Source organism: Taeniopygia guttata, chromosome 4A, assembly GCF_048771995.1.
Source record: "Taeniopygia guttata chromosome 4A, bTaeGut7.mat, whole genome shotgun sequence".
NCBI classification, from domain to species: Eukaryota; Metazoa; Chordata; class Aves; order Passeriformes; family Estrildidae; genus Taeniopygia; species Taeniopygia guttata.
The window spans coordinates 12,318,225-12,327,777 of NC_133029.1; the positions used below are offsets into that span (position 1 = coordinate 12,318,225).

At 42.9% G+C, this 9,553-nt stretch overlaps 1 protein-coding gene across 2 annotated transcripts in view; it reads right to left on the reverse strand.

The window, feature by feature from the left end:
• Positions 1–8,329, reverse strand: part of MTM1 (myotubularin 1) — a 42,564-nt gene extending 34,235 nt beyond the window's left edge. For both annotated transcript variants that reach the window (XM_012573123.5, XM_030272679.4), the window contains exons 1-2: positions 8,230–8,329; positions 6,050–6,195 (exon numbers count right to left, since the gene is read on the reverse strand). The gene's annotated coding sequence lies outside the window, so the exon portion shown is untranslated. The remainder of the gene's footprint in view (positions 1–6,049; positions 6,196–8,229) is intronic.
• Positions 8,330–9,553: the final 1,224 nt, after the last annotated feature.

Sequence of the window (9,553 nt, forward strand, 5' to 3'; positions counted from 1 at the left end):
GACCCTGGACTCGCACCTCAGAGCCAGCCCACTGCCAAAGCTCAGGAAAACAAAAGCCTCTTTGGACACTCCTTATGCCTTCCAATCGCAGTGTACTCCTGCTGCTCACACAGGGAACAGCACCAAGTGTTCCAAAAGCCTTCTGTTTGCTCCTTTGCTTTCTGTATTATTTCCTTCCCTTACTGCACATTCACTAAGTTTGGGCTGAACTGTAGCATTACATGAGGTGGGTTAAAATTCTGAAATAATCCAGAGCACTGACTATAATCCAGGATGTGGAAAAGTTAAAAGAAACAGGCAGAGATCCTGTCAGATTCTCAGAAAAAAATTCTCTTTGAGGAACTTGACAATACAGCTTCCCCTCCCCCCATGCTGCCACCCCACCAGGCCACTTCAAACAAACAAGATGTGTGTGGTCTTCTAGCAGATGTTTATGTCCCTGTGTATGCAAGTTTACTTTGTGTAAGATTCACCCAACTCTCCCTGAGACTCATTTCTTTAAAAATACTTTACAGTGAAAATAAATTCATTATCTGACTTCAATTTCTATGGAAAACTTCACTCTAGAATTACAACCAACTACACGGTTTCATTTCCAACACTTCAATGATGCAAATTAGACTTATTCAGAGCTAATCAAGTTGAATAAATATGTAATGAAGATAAGGTGTTATCTGTGACAGTATTTTTTAAATCCATCAAACATTTTCACTAAAATTATTGTGAGTTAATTTCATCAGTATGCATGTAGAAGAATACTTCTAATGCTAAAAAATTTTGCTTTGAAATTTAGTCATACCTAAAAATCCCAAATACTAATAAGCATATTTATAACCACTCACATTTCCATAAGTAAACTAAGTCCTAGTAATTAATTATAGAGCACTCATTAGACAGCATTTAGAACAGTGTCCACTGTTGGACCCCAGTACAAGACAGGCATTGATGAATTGCAAGGAGCTCAGCGGAGGCTCCCCAAAAGGAGCAGAACACAGCACCTGCCCTCCTACAGCAAGAGGCTGAAGGAGCTGGGAATTGTTCAGCCTGAAGAAGAAACAGCTTCAGGGGGACCTCACAGCTGCTCACTGCTGTCTTCCAGGTAGTTGCTGAGAAGGCAGAGCCAGGGTCTTCAAAGTGGTGAATGACAAGATACAACAGAAATCAACACAAACTAGATTCCAGCTTGCTTTCTGGGAAAAAAGAACAACAAAGCCCTTCTTTTGCACTGTAAGGCAGTCAGGCTGTGAAAACAGGCCCCAGGGAAGTTGCAGTCTTCATGCTCAGAGGTTTCTAAGACCCATCTTGATAGAGCTGTGGGCAACTGGTTCTGATCCTGCTTTGAGCAAGGCCTCCTCAAGTCCCTACCAACCTGGATTATGTGTCTGTGACCTTCAGACAACAGACAAGAATAAATTCTCATTAAAAGCATCCATCAAACAAGGACGCACCCTTAAGGAAGTGGACTTCTCTATATCAAGAGAAAACAGGTTTTCAAAAACATTTAAAACTAAAATGAAATATATCCTTTTTAAAACATTATTTCTTAATCTGTCTAATTGTAGAAGCAGCTTCTGGCAGCCACCCAAAGTAATATTGCCATGAACAATTAAAAAAACATACTCCACCACAGTCTTAAAATAGCTACAACTTTCTCATTATCACGGAACAGCAGCAGTCGTTCCACACAGGGAGAAATCTTTCAAGTAGTTTTCCACTGCAAGCACATTTTATTACCAAGTATCACTCATGTGTATTTCTAGACTTGCACAAAATTGATAACCATATAAAGCTCACACCTCTCAGCAGCTGAACAGAAAGAGAATTACTCTGTAAATTTAAAACACATCAGACAACTTGGTTTGTGATATTCTGCAGTTAGCCATAGCTGAACATTCACTCCTGAATCTAGACTAGCAAGGAGACAAACCAATTTTACTGGATTTAACTTGAGCTGATAAACAAAGCTTTGTTAAAGTTATCAGAACTTAATATAGTAACACTATCAAGAAATGGAAGCTCCAGTGATCTTACAATAACAAACTACTTGAAATCTGTGTTTTCATTAAACATGATATTTACACTTGTGCTTCCTAGGATTCATGGGAATGGAGACACACAGCAATGTTTGAATAGTATGCTGGCAGAATTTTCCTTGCTATAGTAATAACATACAGAACCAGTATGAATATACTGCCTTGTCTTTCCCATACAAAATTAAAAGCACAAAATACAAAGTCCCAAAACCAAAGGCACATGTGTCAGAACCACAACTGCACAGATGAGATTATACACAATATGTAGGATTTCAGAAATAACATACAGAATAAGAATTTGTAAGACAGTATCAAAATTAAGCTAGTACAACCACGAAGGAAAAAGGCAAAAAAAAGTATTTCACTCTAAGTATTAAGCAGAAAAGAACATAAATCCTTTACAAAATATATATGGAAAAGCAGTAGTCCTGAAGTGTCAAGCCAAGCAGCACCTAAGTTATCAGAGTCACCAAAGTAAGCACCAGTATCTAATACTAGTAAATATGTATTTAATCTAATGAAGTCAAGAGTAGACATTCATCCCACCACAGCTTAATAAAATTTCAGGATAAGATATAAAGACATACAGGGGTACAAAACAAGACACAAGATTTATCTAAGGCAATTTTCTAGACACCAACTGTCCCTAACCAAACAAAATGAAACACAGTACGACAACAGTGCCACAACCAACTAACCAAGTCCACAGAAATAAATACATCTCATTCAAGCTCATTTAACTATCTGTATTTTAGCACAAAGGAACAATACTCAGAAACAAAGATAAGGTAGCAGAAATCTCGAAAGTTACAATGCTACAAGAAAAAAGAAGTAGCATAAAGCAGATAATTCCAATTTCAAAGAAGTTAAAATACACAACTAAAAGCCCACACCAGAGAAATACTTGCTGATAGAAACCCAACAAAAATTTCTTGCAATAGTGAAAGATACCAATGCAAGGGGGATTTAGAAGCAAAACTACTTGGGCTAGAAGGGACCTCTCTAAGTCATCTGGTCCAATCCCCCTGCAATGAGAAGGGGCATCTTTAAGTAGATCTGGTCACTCAGAGCCCTGTCCAACTTCACCTCAAATGTTTCCAGGGTCGAGGCATCCTCTCCGAGCAACCTGTGACAGTGTTTCACCATCCAGTGTTTCCTTTAACTAGTCCAAATTGTCCTCGTTTACATTATATCATCACCCTTGTCCTATCAAAACAGGCCCTGATAAAAAGCTTGTGCTCATCTTTCATTTAGGTACTGGAAAGTGCTATAAGGTCTTCCTGGAGCCTTCTCTTCTCCAGGCTGAACATCCCTGACTCTCAACCTCTCTTCACAGGAGAGATATTCCAGCCCAAGATCATTAACCATAATGATGTTGTTTGTGCTCTCTTATCTCAATTGGTAGATCACAGACTCTCCAATTTCTGCTTTACCATTACTGCTACAGGGTCTAAAATCCTCCAAGCATAAATTCTTAGTAATAGAAGTCACAGCCCTCACCTTTCCTCAAGTGGATCCTCGTGATTCTTCTAATCTGAGTCTGGATTATGCCACTAGTGGGTCTTCTCCCTTAATGTCTAAATAACAGTCCCTATTTACATGTACTTACTAAATCTACATTTTCAAGGGAAGTCATATGAGCTTTCAAGTCTCTCTGAAAGCCTTATCAAATCAAGTTGTAACCAGAACACACAAAGCAACCCAGCAGTGCAAGCCTCAATGGAATACTGTCCATGCAGAATCCATCTGCCCTTCTGCACCAAGGTTTCCAAGTCAGTTAAATCAAATTCATCAATAATCACTATATATAAAAAAAAATCTGTGTCCTACAAAAACAGAATCACAAAAACTCTCTCAATCTGAAGCTGTTTGTTCAGCACCAATTCTAACAGGCTTCCCAGCCCTAAGAAAAACACACACCAGAATTGTTGCCAATTCTCTGCTAGACTGTAGAGCAGCTGCACAAGTCAACACAGACTGCTGAATTTGTTTGTGAACAGCCAGAAACACTCCCTCTCCCAGAAAAAGCATTCTCTTGTTCCCTAATGAGCCCTGCATTTGACAGGTCAAGTCATTGTCCCCAAAGGACTCAACACAAATACAAACAAAATTCACAACAGTCAAGTGACTACTAATTCACCAAACCAATTACAAGTGTGTCAGCTGCCTGCCCACTCAGATTTTACAGGCTCACTATAGTAGGGAGTTTTCAAGATATTAGAAAGACCTTACACTAACAAAAACTGGTATTTTGACAACAGAAATCCACAAATGACAGCAAAAGAAAAAACGCAGCAGACAGTTTGGCAGAAAATTCCTCAGTGCCACCAGATCCTACACACTTCTATGTATAAATTCTTAAAAAGAAAAACCTCTTGTAGCCTGTACATGGAAGGCAGGTATTGAATAAAGAATAGCTGGAGGAAGTAAAAAAAAAAAATCTCAATTCTGTCTTGATTGATATTTCGCCTATCTGCATTTAAAGTTTTCTGCTTTACTGTCTTAACGTGGAATTTAACTCCCACCCTGTTTTCAAAGTAAATCACAACTTTCAACAAGACCTAATATAAAGGTCTGTAATGTTACTTTTTCTAATTATCAACCCAATTGCTTACTCCTTTCATATTATATTGAAAATATAGCTTAGGATGATACCCTAGCTTTTATCCTGGCAAGGGTTCTTTTAAGAGAATTACAAGTCCTCTCACAAAGAGAGGTGACAGAATGGAACATTTGCCATCATGGATCTGATAGTTAGATAATTTTTGCGCTTTATATCACCATTACAAATAAAAGCAGCACCTTCATTAGTAGTAATAGATATAATTATTGTCTAAGGTCTGTTTACCAGCAATTGTTCTATTCCTTACAATTTATACTAACAATCATTTCTGTCCACTTGTACTCACTTATTCCTTATCTTGTATTTGTGTTCTATGTGTACCACCTTTACCTGTCATGATTATCTTTCTTTTCTGGACTGCTTCTTAATATTCAGTCTGGTAGTTGAGTTCTAAAGCTGAAGTTCAGTCCTGTGAGTGGATCAAAGGAAGCAGTGGTTTTCTCTCTAACAGCTAGATCTACCTAGATTAGGTAGCATGACAGAAGTGAGTAGGTTTTTTAAGGAAGCATTTGTCAGATTACCTCTAGAATCAACATTACATCTGTAGGAAGACTATGCCTGAAGGCTGATGTGGCTTTCTAAACCCACCCAGTCTATTTTCACTACTTCACATCCCTGCAGGGAATGCATACCTCCCTCTCTGTCAGAAGCTGATGCAGTTGACAGGAAAGCCTATGGGACAGCAAACGAAGCTTCTCAGTTTCCTACTAAGAAAGCCTTCAGTTGCTCTCTGCTCATTCTTCTTTAAAGACACCCCCTTAGGCCACTGTAGTTCTGTTGCTAAAGATTTAAGCGATGATTCCACAGATGATTCCACCGGAGAAATGGAAATTGCACCTGTTATGCCGTGACATAATGTATTAAAAAATGACACTGTAAAACTTAAAGCTACATCCCCCTACTCAGACTTTCTTCCCAACTTTCCTTTAAGAACATGTACAATCATCAGACTCATCCTCTGCCATCTGCTGTTTAGTTCCATCTTCGACTACAGGAATACACATAATGCAAAAAGGAAAGTACCATTCCGAGCTGGTCTGTACTTTAAAAAGTAGACTATGATTTCATAGACTATGGCAAAGTCATTTACAAATCATTGCTTGCTTCCATCCCTAAGAAAGGAGACACTGGGACTACCTTGCCTAAGTCATTCACAGGGCAGCACCACACTTCTGGAGGTGCTCTCTTTCAAGCAAGAGGCAGAGTCTTTGCTGGGCATGGAAACTTGGATACTTTCCACACTGGAGGGTCCAGTCACATCCCAGTCTCTGCTGTACAGCCTTTCCACTCACTACTTGCAATAATGTTGCACATGAGTTACTCAGATATGGTTGAGGAAAACCACATTCTATCTCACACAAAAGTGTACTACAGTCTACTAAAAGGCACTTACTTTTGTTCTCTGTTGCTCAGAAGTCACTAGTTTCAAGCAGTCATTTCAGTTGTATAATACAGATGCCCACTTCAGTGTCAGATGACAGGAAACTTGTGTTCATTCCTTCAACTTTACAACATTTACTTCTGTGCTGCAGCTGGCCCCTAACAGGAATAGAACAGGTAGGTAGACATTAGTTTGAAAGCTTCAGAAAGGAAGCAAAATCCCAGAACAATTGCTATGAAAAACATCCTGGAGAAAGGAAACAAACAGTACTAGTTCTTTTTATGTTTTACCTTATGTCAGGAGCTTTGGCATCAAGTAGATGGAATTGAGAACTTTCTCTTCTAAAATTCTAAGAACTGGTTTTAAAATGTTGCTAAGTCAGTTTCTTTTCCCAAGTACACTTAGGAATGACTTTCATATGAAAAGCTCTGTAACTTGGCAAAGTCAGAAGCAATAGACCATGACACAAAAAACTTATTACTATCCGATTCAAGTTCTTAGAGAAACTAGTATTTTGTGGCCTTTGAAACAACTCACACAATATCTACAGTTTTACAGTTACTTCTCATTAAATCAGTTGTGCACTCTAAATTAACTCTGTAACTCTACATACAGGAACACAATAGCACAGGGTTTGATCAACCTTGGTGATGCTACATGCCCATGTCTTCGGTGAGAGTGTTTTCTGCAAGTTTCCTTCTGACCAAGCACAGAATGATAAACAGTGCAAAAAGGGAGAATTCTACATTTTATTGAAAACAGCTCTATAGCTCATCTCCTGAGACACTTGCCACACAACGAAGTCACAAACAGAGCCAGGAATTACGTGTGTTAAGACTCTGTTAATAACTATACAGCCTAACCTTTTTAACCACCTAAATACAAATTAACTTTGCAAAGAAAACTGTAGCAATGAAGAGGTTCTGGTTTTACATCATACTATTCCTGTACGATCAGATACCTGTCCTTTGAATATGGCTAATGATAAACAAATGTATGACCACTAGTGAGCAATGGGCATGATTCCTGCCCCAGAAAAGAAGTTTTACCATTGAGACAAGCTACTTTTTAAATATCCAGTTTTTGTCAGTGCCTATTGTGACAAGACAATCTACAGACCCACAAGAAAACAGTCTCACAATTTTAACACCGAGCTTGCCTAAGCTGCTTTTATAGCACTAAGAAAAATGGGGTTTTCCGTGAAAAAATCGAATACCCTTCTTATGCTCCTAAAACACGCACATCTGAAAAAAGCCCACACCAACAAAACAAAATCCACCAACCAAAGTAGAAAACGTGCCTTTTGACTGCCACAACACAACACAACACGGGAAGATGTTACCGTCAAGAACAATTTCTTGCTTTAAATGAACTAAAAAGTTTGCTCTGAAATGGAAGGTTTCAGCTTTTCGGTCGTGAACGCTGAAAGAAGTCACATGCCTCAGAACAAAATTTAAGGCAGTCAGAAATGAACACTACCGCGGCTTAAAGGTCTGAAAGCGAGTCAAGAGCACTCGGGATATTTTCACATCACGGAGAGCGCTGAACAGGAAAGGTAAAAATCACACTTCAGAGCTGTCTTTGCTGAGCCACGCTTCAGCAGCGCCTCGCTCCCAGATGGGCGCTGCACATCGGGGTGGGAACCGGGAGAAGCCGAAGCCGAGCGGCCACAAACAGCCCGGGCAACCGAACCCCGCCAGCCGCTGGTCCCACCGGCACTGCCCAGAGCCACGGACACGGCCAGGGCCTCGCACGGACACTGCCGAGCCCCGCACCGGCACCCACCGACAGTCCCGGGCCTCAGCGACACAGCGCTCCCGCACCGGCACCCACCGACAGCCCCGGGCCTCAGCGACACAGCGCTCCCGCACCGGCACCCACCGACCGTCCCGGGCCCCGGTGACACTCCCCGGCCCCACACCGGCACTCACCGAAGTTTCCCAGCCACGGGGACAGTCCACAGCCCCACACCGGCATCCACCGGTACTTCCCGGCCCCGGTGACACTCCCCGGCCCCACACCGGCATTCACCGACAGTCCCGGGCCCCCGGGCGCCGGGACCCCGGACGGGCACCCACCGACACTCCCCGGCCCCGGGAACAGACCCCGGGGACAGTCCCCAGCGCCACACCGGCACTCCCCGGCCCCGGGGACAGCCCTCAGCCCCACACCGGCACTCCCCAGCCCCTCACCGACACCTCCCGTGCCGCCGCCGCCGCCGCCTCTATGGGCCCGACCGGGGCTCACGTGACGGGCCCGCGCCCCGCCCACACCGCGGGAGCTGCCGGGAGCTGCGGCCGAGGGGCGGGGCTTGGGGAGATGGGCGGGGCTCCGGGAGGGGCGGGGCCGGGACACGCTGTGGGCGGGGCTCCACCGAGGGGCTGGGCGGGGCTCCACCGAGGGGCTGGGCGGGGTGGGCGCGGCCCCTCAGGCCGTGAGGGCGGGCGGGGCTCAATGGCGCCCTGAGGCCTAATGGCGCTGCTGCCGCCGCTGTGGGCACAGGGCGGTCCGAAGGAAACACCCGAGGAAGAGGGAGGGGGGAACGGGACGTGCGGCCAGTGTTGAAGTAGCTCAAGCTGATGGAGTGATGAGACACCCCACGTTTTCTGAATACCCACTGGACACCAATAAACACTATAATAAAAGGAGTAAGCTATAAGGATGAACGCTATGCTAAAAGAAGCGAAAGAATCGGTGATGTAAATGGCAGGGGTATCATTCATATAAGATTAAAATGAAATAAAAATTGTCCATAAAATGGCTTGTTGGCCCTGTACTGGTGTGTGCCTGGAGGACAAGGCGGAGATTGGGGTACTCTGGGTTTGATCATCTCTGCTCTCGGGAAAAGGGGATTTGTGATATTGTCAAGCCTTTTTGATGTCAAAAAGCATATTTTTGAGCTACAAAACAGCAGTTTCCAGCTTCTCCAGTGGTGTAACCCACCCTAACTCAATCCCCCATCAGTGGAAGGACAATTCCTCCCTGCTTGCAGGACTGGATACCACAGAAGAACTGGTCAAAGAAAAAATTTAAAAAAAAAATATATAACACAAAAAGTAACTTGGGTTCCTTTGCGAGCAATTAAGAGCTCCACACTGAGTTTAAGCAGGTCTCACAGACCCAGCAGTGCTCCCCTCACACCTGCGCAGGGCCAGCACTGGCCCTGGCTCCTCCGGGGGAAGATCATCCCCTGCCAGTTCATGAGCATTGTACGAACAACTACATCAAAGATACCATATCACCTCTGCTTTTCCGTGTCTTCTTGGAAAACTCTTTGTCCAGTTTAATTCTGGCAGTTATTTCTTCTCTATGAACAAATAGTGACACCATCTAAAGAGCTGACTCTGACCTATAGGCTCTTTAACGTGAGCCATGCATTTGTACAAGGCAAGAAGTACTTTCAGAAGTCACAAGACAGTAATTTTAACAATAATTTTATGCATTACTTTAGACGTCACCTTTGCTATCAATAATTTACATCTGGAATTCAAAAAAATTTAGAAAATCAAAACCAGA